This window comes from Nyctereutes procyonoides, unplaced genomic scaffold, assembly GCF_905146905.1.
Source record: "Nyctereutes procyonoides isolate TBG_1078 unplaced genomic scaffold, NYPRO_anot_genome, whole genome shotgun sequence".
Classification (NCBI taxonomy): Eukaryota; Metazoa; Chordata; class Mammalia; order Carnivora; family Canidae; genus Nyctereutes; species Nyctereutes procyonoides.
In genome coordinates this window covers 66,773,289-66,783,133 of record NW_026575146.1, presented here as the reverse complement: position 1 = coordinate 66,783,133, position 9,845 = coordinate 66,773,289, and the positions used below count along the sequence as shown (strand labels likewise).

Here is a 9,845-nt window from a genome sequence, read left to right as displayed (position 1 = left end):
AGTGGCACCACCCTAAAGAATTCTGGACACGAGAGTATATGGCCTCTTTTAGGACCTAAGGAACAAATTTCCCTTACTTACCAGTACTGAGCACAATGCAACATCCTCTGTGACTAAGTGAACAATTCTGTTACTCTCATAAACACCAGAAGTTGTCACAACCATCTCTCCCCAGGCTGACCTCTGAAGCTACAAAATATAATGACATCCAAGCTCTAAGTAAGGACCATAAAGCCCTGCAGTCTCTCCTGGGAGGCTGTGGGCAGCAATGCAAACTAGGGCAAAATGAGAGAGCCCTACAAATCCTGCCATAATATTATCCTATCTGAGGCACACAAAGTTTGGTCCCAACACAAGCTGGCTACACCTTCATTCTAGCAGAACTCAAATAGTTATTTTCAAACTGCCACATACACAGTGAACAGAATCCCCAAGGTTAAAGGTGCCTTAAATAAGGCCTTCATTATCACACAAACCAGAAACACAGAAGGCAGGCTGTTCCAAGCTTTTTTATTTGAATGCTGGAAAACTCCATCACGAGAGTCATATGAGACCATTCCTGAAACAGGAAGTTTATGTTTTGGGGACGCCTGAGTGGCTCAGTGGTTGAGTGTCTGCCTTTGGCTCAGGGTGTGATCCCAGAGTCCTGGGATCGAGTCCCACATCGGGCTCCCTGCATGGAGCCTGCTTCTCCCTCTGTCTGTGTCTCTGCCTCTCTGTGTCTCTCATGCACAAATATTTTTTTTTAAAAAAGGAAGTCTGTGTTTTCAAATCATGAGCAGAATCTTCTGAGCCCAAATTGGGTCAGGTCCAGGGCCTAAGTCTTCACAGAGAAAAAAATAAGAAAGGGATGAATGCTCAGGCTTCTCACATATCCTTTACAAATACAACAGGGAAATTTTACTTCCCTAAAGTAGTTACTAAATGATACACACCACAGGCACCTTCCAAGGGTAGGCTTCTGCCAGAACCAAGGGACACACATCTGGCAATAGGCTGTGCAGTTTAAAAACATACCTCTCACATACCTGGCACTTAGTGGCCATTCTCATGTAGGAGATTTAATTCAGGTAGATAACACCCTCATATGGATCACTTCCACTTATAAGGAATACAATAGAACACTCCCACACATCTACATTAAGTTCCCTAAGTTTTCTACATGAATTTTCCAGTATTCAATGAGATAGGGCCTCCACCTGAGCATTCAGCACTCATAAGGCCTTCATCCATTGTAAACTTCCCAGCGCTGAGGAGCACAGAGCTTTATAAAGGATTTCCCACATCCCCCACACTCATAAGGATTCAGTGTGAAACCTCAGGTAATTCAGGAGACTGGATCTATAAATGAAGCTGCCACATTCCCTGTACATATATGGTCTTTCTCCACTGTGAACTCAGGGATGCTGAATGCTCTTGTTGGTAAATAATTTACCACATTCCCCACACTCATTTAGACCTTTTCCACTGTGAACTCTCCAATGGTGACTGAGGGGTACCTTTTGTTAAGACTTCCCACATGCACTACATATGTAACATCTTATTCTAGAGAGATCTCTCTGGTGTTGAATAAATATATATTTGTTCTCAAAAGTTTTCATGTATCTTCCCCATTTATAATGAATTTTTACATCATGTAAGGCCACTACATACTTGGTACTGCTCTTTGACTTCTCCACGGTGTAAGTGACTTATTGTTGGAGAGATTCTGAGCTGGTCATGAAGTCTTTCCCAATCTCCCTGTAGGTAAAGGGCTTCCTCGACACACAGAATTTGTAGCTCTTCACAAATGAGGCTCTGCTTCTGAAGCGTTTCTCTCCAATGTCCTGTTTCTGGTGCCATGGAAGGTTTGCAGTAAAACGTAATTATTTCCCACATGCCCCACAGGTATATGGCTTCTTCCTAGTACGTGTTCCTTGACACAACCAAGTGCAAAATCTCTCTCAAGACTAGGCTACATACCTCACAAGAGTAGGCCTTCTGGGAGACACCTGCCTTGGAGTCCTGACCTGTGACACTCTGACAAAAATGCTCTGCTCAAAAGGTGCCTCCTCAGTGTGTGCTCCATATCAACAACCTGAAAGGAATAAAATGCTGGAGGAGTCCCTGTTGACTCTGGTTGGAGTCAACTACCCATTCACAAGAATGCGTTTGACAAACTCAGGACAAGTCCATGGGCTTGTCTGCAGAACCAGGATTGGTTTGGGCTGAAGACAGCCTTTGTTCCAAGGAAATGAAGAGCATAAAATGGGGAAGGTCTCAAATGGTGAAGGACACAACTGATGTATGACAAGTGGAGGAGAGGAGGCCTATGCCCCATTTTTCTACAAATAACTTTCAACAAGTTCTTGTTTACGGGTGACACATGAGCACTATATAGAAAGGTAAGTCCAGGACCAAGAAAATCCAACTGCAACAGAGTAGCTCATGTTCAAGGACCATTTGAAGATATATGCACACCTCATGACAAATTATGTAGAAGTCAATGTTGGGAAGCACTGCAGATGGAGGAGTGAGAAAAGTAGGTAAGACATGGAGTCCAGAAAGGTATGGACTGGTCCTGCACAGAACATAAGAATAGAAGTGACATGTAGAGTTGATAAGTAGGCAAAGCATCAAGACTGAAGAAACACCAGAAATGAGGTGTGCCCCCTGGCACTGAACACTAACCAAATAGAATAGATTTCTGCTACAATTTATTTATTTTAAAGATTTTATTTATTTATTCATGAGAGACACAGAAAGAGACAGATATAGGCAGAGGGAGAAGCAGGCTCCATGCAGGAACCCGATGTGGGACTCAATCTCAGGACCCCAGGATCATGACTTGAACCAAAGGTAGATGCTCAACCACTGAGCTCAACCTAGGTGCCCCAATTTCTGCTACAATTTAAACACAACCTTGATATTATGTCCTTCTCCAGGTACCAACCCTCCAGATCAGGATCCTCCATCTTGCTGTGGCTTGATCAGAGCCATTTGTGAACCATTTAAATAAAGGCTCTACAATCTACCCCCAAGATGACCAAATACATGGCACCTGGATGATGCAATTACTAAGGAGAACACATTACAGAAGAGCAGACAGTACTGGGTCAGAACAACTCAGCATGTGATAGCACACAGGAGGAAAAAAAAAAATACAGAAAACATAGAGGAGTTGCAAGAAAAAGACCGTGGTCCACACAACTGTAACTGTGCTGGTGTTAGCAATTCCTGGCACAAGCAGTCATGAAAAAATGTCAGCTAGAGGAAAGAAGTAGCAACTGGTATTCAGGTGCCTTGGACCTGCACAAAGTCACCAGGCCAGGGAAAGGGCAAGCAAAGTAAAATCAATTACAATGACCAAAAAAAAAAAAAAAATTACAATGACCACTATATGCCTAACCCTGTGTTGGGGCTGCTCAGGGAGAGGGCAGTGCACACACCTCAGACTTCTCAGCCACAGCACAGGCTTAGGGAGTTGGGGAAACAAGCAGTGTCCATGGTCCTGCTATGGGAAGGAGAGACCAGTGCCTGGGGAAAAAGGGAAGAGCAGAGAACATCTAAGGGTACCATGATGGGTATGAGGGCCTTACCCAGAGAGACTGTAAATTCCTTTTTTTTTTTTTTTAAGATTTTATTTATTCATTTATGAGAGACACACAGAGAGAGGGAGAGACACAGGCAGTGGGAGAAGCAGGTTCCTTGCAGGGAGCCCAATGCAGGACTTGATCCCAGGACTCCAGGATCACACTCTGAGCCAAAGGCAGACGCTCGACCACTGAGCCACCCTGGCATTCCGAGATTATAAGTTCAAAGCTTTCCAGCATCACATTATTGTATGAGTGTCTCTGAACCTCAAGGAGACCCTACTCCTGCCAGAACAAGTACATAGCCATGTCTTCAAGGGTCACAGTGCCCTATCATGATGGTGACACATGAAACCACCAACAGCCCTTCTCCAGAGTACCCACAATTCATCCATACACGAATACCCCATACCCATTCTCCTCCCAAGCCCTCCAACTCAGGGAATAAATCAGGCCTTGGAACAACTTGCACTGCTGTCTCCTCATGGGCTCACTGGTCAGGTCCAATCATCAGCGAAAAGAGGCAGGTGAACAAATGGATGTCTAAGCTGTTGCCCTCACTAGATGAATCCACACACTTCTGTCAAGCTATTCCTCTGATGTTATCAAAGTCCTGTAAATCTCAATACTAGGTCTCTGAAACCATCAGACACACTCTCTCTCCAAGTATTCTTTAGAATGCACAGCCCTCACATTCCTGGACACCACAGCCATATGCCCATAGCCATACCTCAATGCCCCACAGCACAGGCATCTCCCTGGTCTCCCTATAAGTCACTCTTGTGTTAGTCATCCCTCCTTTATACCACTGCGAGAAGAGCAGAATTCCCATCCTAGGGTTAAGGGGATGGCCAAACACAAAGTACCTAATACTGGACAGACAAGGTCAAAGGTAGTTTATTAATTACATATACTCACAGCCAGGGAGAGGAGGACACCACAACCTTATAGGGCCACATGAACGTTGTACACTGTGTAAGAGTAAACAACCAGGGGCTGTGAGATGCAAGTTTTACAAGATCAAGAGGTGGGGTACAATCTGGTTCCCACAGGATGATGTGAATGGCTTGTGTGAATAACCCCATGGCCTAGCAGAGAAGTGAAACCCATTTTAAAGGCATAAGCAGGGGGGATCCCTGGGTGGCTCAGTGGTTTAGCGCCTGCCTTTGGCCCGAGGCGCAATCCTGGAGTCCCGGGATCGAGTCCCACATCAGGCTCCCGGCATGGAGCCTGCTTCTCCCTCCTCCTGTCTCTGCCCCCACCCCTGTCTATCATAAATAAATAAATAAATCTTTTTAAAAAATTATTTAAAAAAAATAAAAATAAAAATAAAGGCATAAGCAGGAACTGCTCTGGTCCTCTTGATGAAAAGGGATGCTTGGCTAGGAAACTTTATCTAAGAGTGGGGAGGAGAACTTGCACTCAGGCCATGTGAAGCACTTGGGAGTTTCATGAGGTGTCAAGGGAGCACATAACAATGGGTCTTAATTTTAGGTCATGAAATACAACTTAGCAGAAAACAGCCAGAGTTGCTTGGCAAATTCAAACCGGACCCAATACTACCCCAGAGCTCCCATGGCTCCTGTTGGGAGTTGGAAACACCTAATCCTTCTATGAAGGCCTCCCTCCTGGCTCTGTTCCATGCCTGACACTAAGCCACACAGAGCCAGTTGTGGATCTCAGAAACCCATGGCCCTCTTGCACCTTGTGTTGTGCTTGCTGTCCCCTCAGCAATGACAACCTTCTCTGTCCACCTAATCCTCATTCAAAGTTCAGTCCATTTATCACCCACCCCAGTCCTACTGATTCTTACAGATGATCATATTTGCCCCAACTACACCCACCAGGCTGAATGAAAGACCCCAGGTCCCACCAAAGTCCTCACAAATCATAGAGAATAAGCAAGAGCTCTGGCCTGAGTGACATCTTGCCTCATTTACCCCTTGTCTCTGCATCTTTCTCATCTCCATTCTTATCTTGGAAACCCTGGCCATCTGCTAGACTAGTCAGTCTGATACAGCCTACGTTAGGGATACATACCACCCTCACCTGCATTTATGAATTCTAATACCATCACTAAGGTACCCAAGTGAGAGACCCAGTGCTCAGCCCTTACCCTCTACATCCTGGCATATAAACAGCTTCACAATCATTAACAAGACTATACCTCTTATATGTAACCACAGATTAATTGGGTCCACACAGTAAATACCACATTTTGAAGGTCTCCAATTTGAACCACTCTTCGATTTCCCAACTTGTGTTTCCAGTTGCCAATTTGATGCCTCCACTCAGAGGTCTCTGAAATACCTCAGATTCTCAATGTGGCCAAAACAAAGCTCCTGATATCCCCAGTGATTGTTACTCCTACTACCAACTTCCTCATCTCAGTTGGAACTGCCATCCCTACAGTTGCAAAGATCAAATCCCCTGGGGTTATCCCTGATACCTGTTTTCTTCCCTCATCACACATATTAGAAAATCTAGTTTCGGGGATCCCCGGGTGGCTCAGCGGTTGAGCGCCTGCCTTCGGCCCAGGGCGTGATCCTGGAGTCCCTGGATCGAGTCCCACATTGGGCTCCCTGCATGGAGCCTGCTTCTCCCTCTGCCGATGTCTCCGCCTCTCTCTCTGTCATGAATGAATAAAAAAAATCTTAAAAAAAAAAAAGAAAGAAAAGAAAAGAAAAGAAAAGAAAAGAAAAGAAAAGAAAAGAAAAGAAAAGAAAAGAAAGAAAATTTAGTTTCGGATGCCTGGGTGGCTAAGTCAGTTAAGCGTCTACCTTCAGCTTAGGTGGTGATCCCAGGGTCCTGAGACTGAGCCCCATGTTGGGCTCTCTGCTCAGTGGGGAGCTTGCTTTTCCTCTCTCTGCCTGCTGCTCTGTCTACTTGTTGTGCACGTGCATGCTCTTGCACGCACAAATAATAAAAAATAAATAAAAATCTTAAAAAAAAAAGAAAATCTAGTTTCCCATTTTTAAAACATACATCCCATGTTGCATCCAGAAACGCAACCACTCTAAATCACAGTCCTGGATGATTAACCGTCACCAGCCTATGTTAGTAGCCTCTGCCCTGATTTCCCATGATCTGTTCTCCACTTTACACTCAGGAAGACTGTTTCGACTTTCCTAATATTATCCCTTTCCTCTGACCCAAACCTCCCATTACCTCCTGAATAGACTCAATTTTTCAGGCAGTCATTCCTGTCCCAACACCTAACCTCCTATTCTTTGTTCATATCATAAAAGGAGACCTGTGAGGCACCTGGGTGGCTCAGAGCATGATCCAGGGGTCCTGGGATTGAGTCCCACATCAGGCTCTCTGCAGGGAGCCTACTTCTCCCTCTGTCTCTCTCATGAATAAACAAATAAAATCTTTTAAAGAGAGAGAGAGAGAGAGAGAGAGAGAGAGAGAGACCTGTGGTTCCTAAACACCCCCAGCTCAACTTTACCTCCATGTATTTGCATATCCTGGAATCTGCTCCTGGCTTAACCCTTAACACTCATTTATGTTGGTTGCCAGGAATGGGAACGCCTTCATATAACCCCTGACGTGAACTTAGAACTCTGAGATCGGGGTTTCTCTAGAGTCCTCAGACCCAAGGACTGGGAAAGTGGCAGGTAAGAGTCCCCGGACACCACAATCCAGAAAACATCTGAGGGGCAGTCAGGGCCAGTAAGGGACGCGGACACCCTTTATACATCCCTGTTGGTTCCATAAGTACTTCTGTAGTCCTGGGGTTTTGCGGGAAAAGGCAAAACTTTAAAATTCTTAAATTTTAAAAATTTTAAAAATTTTAAAAATGTGACCACGGGGGAAAGGGAAATTGAAAGGGAAATTCATGCCTCCGTGTACCCTCCCGCGGCCGTGGAGCCAAGTGACCTCAGGCTGGTCGTCTAACCAGTGGGCCTCAGGGCTCAGTGTTGCCTTTTACCAGCGGTGTGACCCTAAACAAAGACTCAACCTACAAGGGCCTCAATGTCCTCATCAACGGAGATCCTGTCCCTCCTTTGGCCAAAACTCCCCCTGGCGTCCAGAGTCCTTACATAAAGGTGCCGCAAGTCTCGGACCGCCAGCTCCTGAGTGACCCCGCCTCACGCTCCCTGTTCCCAGGCCTCAGACTCCTCCCGCCTCAGCCCCCCAACCCCCGAACCCGCAGCCTCTGCCCCAGCCCGCCCCTCCCCTTCAGCCCGCTCCCGCACGCCCGCGCTCACACGCGGGGCCCCCACCCACCGGCGCCTCCCTGTCCGGAACACCCGGGCCTGGGCCGCAGGGACCCGAGCAGGCGCCCCGTGCTCCGGCCTTGAGGGTCTGGGTCGGGGGAGGGCGGGGAGGGCCCGGGGGACAAGCGTTTACCTGCGCTGGACGGAGCGCCTACTCTGCGTCTACTCTGTGGACGGAGCGGACACCGGGCTGGGGGTCCCTGTCCCGGCCCCCGTGAGGCGCAGCCCGGGCGGCGTCGCAGAGCCGTGCGCCAAGTCTCTGCCCTGAGGACGACTCTTTTCACATCTACTCGGCTCCGTCACCTGCTCCTCAGCCCTGCGGAAAGGATCCCCGAAAACTGCAAACTACGCCAACCAGCCGCAGAAAGCCGGAAGTTCCGCCCCGATGCCATGCGCAAGCACAGATACGCCTCGTCCTGATCAGTTATCGCCTCCTCTCAACGCAGAATCTTTTGGGTAATGTAGTCCCGGAGCTCTGGAGGTGGCTGGGAAGGGTGTTCTCCACCCTGACCAACCAGAGCATTGACTGCGCGGCACTAGGAGGGAAGCTGGAAAGTAGTACTCCTCCTACCTCAAGGAAGGTAGAGGCTTTGCCTGTGTCAAAGGCAGAGAAAAGACATTGTTTCAGACTCCATAAAGTCAGCATGCCTCAAGAGGATAAAAATCGGGGATCCCTGGGTAGCTCAGCGGTTTAGAGCCTGCCTTCGGCCCAGGGCGTCATCCTGGAGTCCTGGGATCGAGTCCCGCATCGGGCTCCCTGCATGGAGCCTGCTTCTCCCTCTGCCTGTGTCTCTGCCTCTTTCTCTCTCTCTTTCTCTCTCTCTCTGTCTCGTGAATAAATAAATAAAATCTTAAAAAAAAGAGGATAAAAATCTTATTTGAGATGCTCCCAGATCTATTTAACATAAATGGCCTAATCATCCCATAATCAGTCAGTCATAAAATGAGTCGTAGATGGGACGTCTGGGTGGCTCAGCGGTTGAGAGGCTGCCTTTGGCTCAGGGCGTGATACTGGAGTCCCGGGATGGAGTCCCTCATCGCGCTCCCTGCATGGAGACTGCTTCTCCCTCTGCCTGTGTCTCTGCCTCTCTCTGTGTGTCTATGAATGGATAAATAAAATCTTTTAAAAAATAGAAAAAAAAATAAATACAATGAGTCCTTGAATAGCTGGAAACGTTATGTATTGCTCTTCAAATGCTGTGGCTTGAAGTGCTATTCAGCATTTCATTATGTTTGGTCAGGAAGAATAGAAAAGACTCCAAAGAGGGTCATGACTGGGAAGGAAGAAGAGGGATGTTAGACCGCCCTGAAGCCGGTGGACAAGCTCTGTGTCTGAATCCCATAGAAAATTTCTCCTTTGCCTATATCATCAAGGATTGTGACCCACATACTGAAAAACACTTTTTATCCACATTTTTTACTCCATATACTAAGCTACACTCGATTCTTTTAGCAATCTGAGAAACATCTCAATCTGAGAGCAACTTAACCAATGCTTTTTTTGTAATAAATTTATTTTTTAAGATTTTATTTATTCATGAGAGACAGAGAGAGAGAGAGAGAGAGGCAGAGAGAGAAGCAGGCTCCATGCAGGAAGCCCGAAGCAGGATTTGATCTCGGGACTCCAGGATCATGCCCTGGGCCAAAGGCAGTTGCTAAACCCCTGAGCTACCCAGGGATCCCCTATTTTTTAAAGATTTTATTTATTTTTCATGAGAGAGAGAGAGAGAGAGAGAGAGAGAGAGAGAGAGAAGCAGGCTCCATGCAGGGAGCCCAATGTGGGACTTGATCCCAGGACTCCAGGACCACACTATGAGCTTAAGGCAGACGCTCAACCACTGAGCCACCCAGGTATCCCTAGATTTTATTTTTTATACCAGTTTTAGGATCACAGCAAAATTAAGCAAAAGGTACAGAGATTTCCCCTATATCTCTGCCCCCTCCCCCAACTGAGGCTCCCCCATTACCAGTATACCTCCACCAGAGTGTTGTATTTGTTGCAATTTATGAACCTTCACTGACATATCATTATCACCCAAAGCCCACAGCT

At 46.8% G+C, this 9,845-nt stretch overlaps 1 long non-coding RNA gene across 3 annotated transcripts; it reads right to left on the bottom strand.

Annotated features, from left to right (window-relative positions):
* Nucleotides 1–493: 493 nt before the first annotated feature.
* Nucleotides 494–8,163, bottom strand: LOC129500904 (uncharacterized). 3 transcript variants are annotated; one of them, XR_008662611.1, is made up of 3 exons: nt 7,929–8,163; nt 1,654–2,077; nt 494–823 (listed from the first exon to the last, which is right to left on the bottom strand). It is a non-coding gene; the product is annotated as an uncharacterized LOC129500904 (long non-coding RNA). The 3 variants fall into 3 exon arrangements; XR_008662612.1 differs by having other exon boundaries at nt 494–6,225; XR_008662610.1 differs by having other exon boundaries at nt 494–2,077.
* Nucleotides 8,164–9,845: the final 1,682 nt, after the last annotated feature.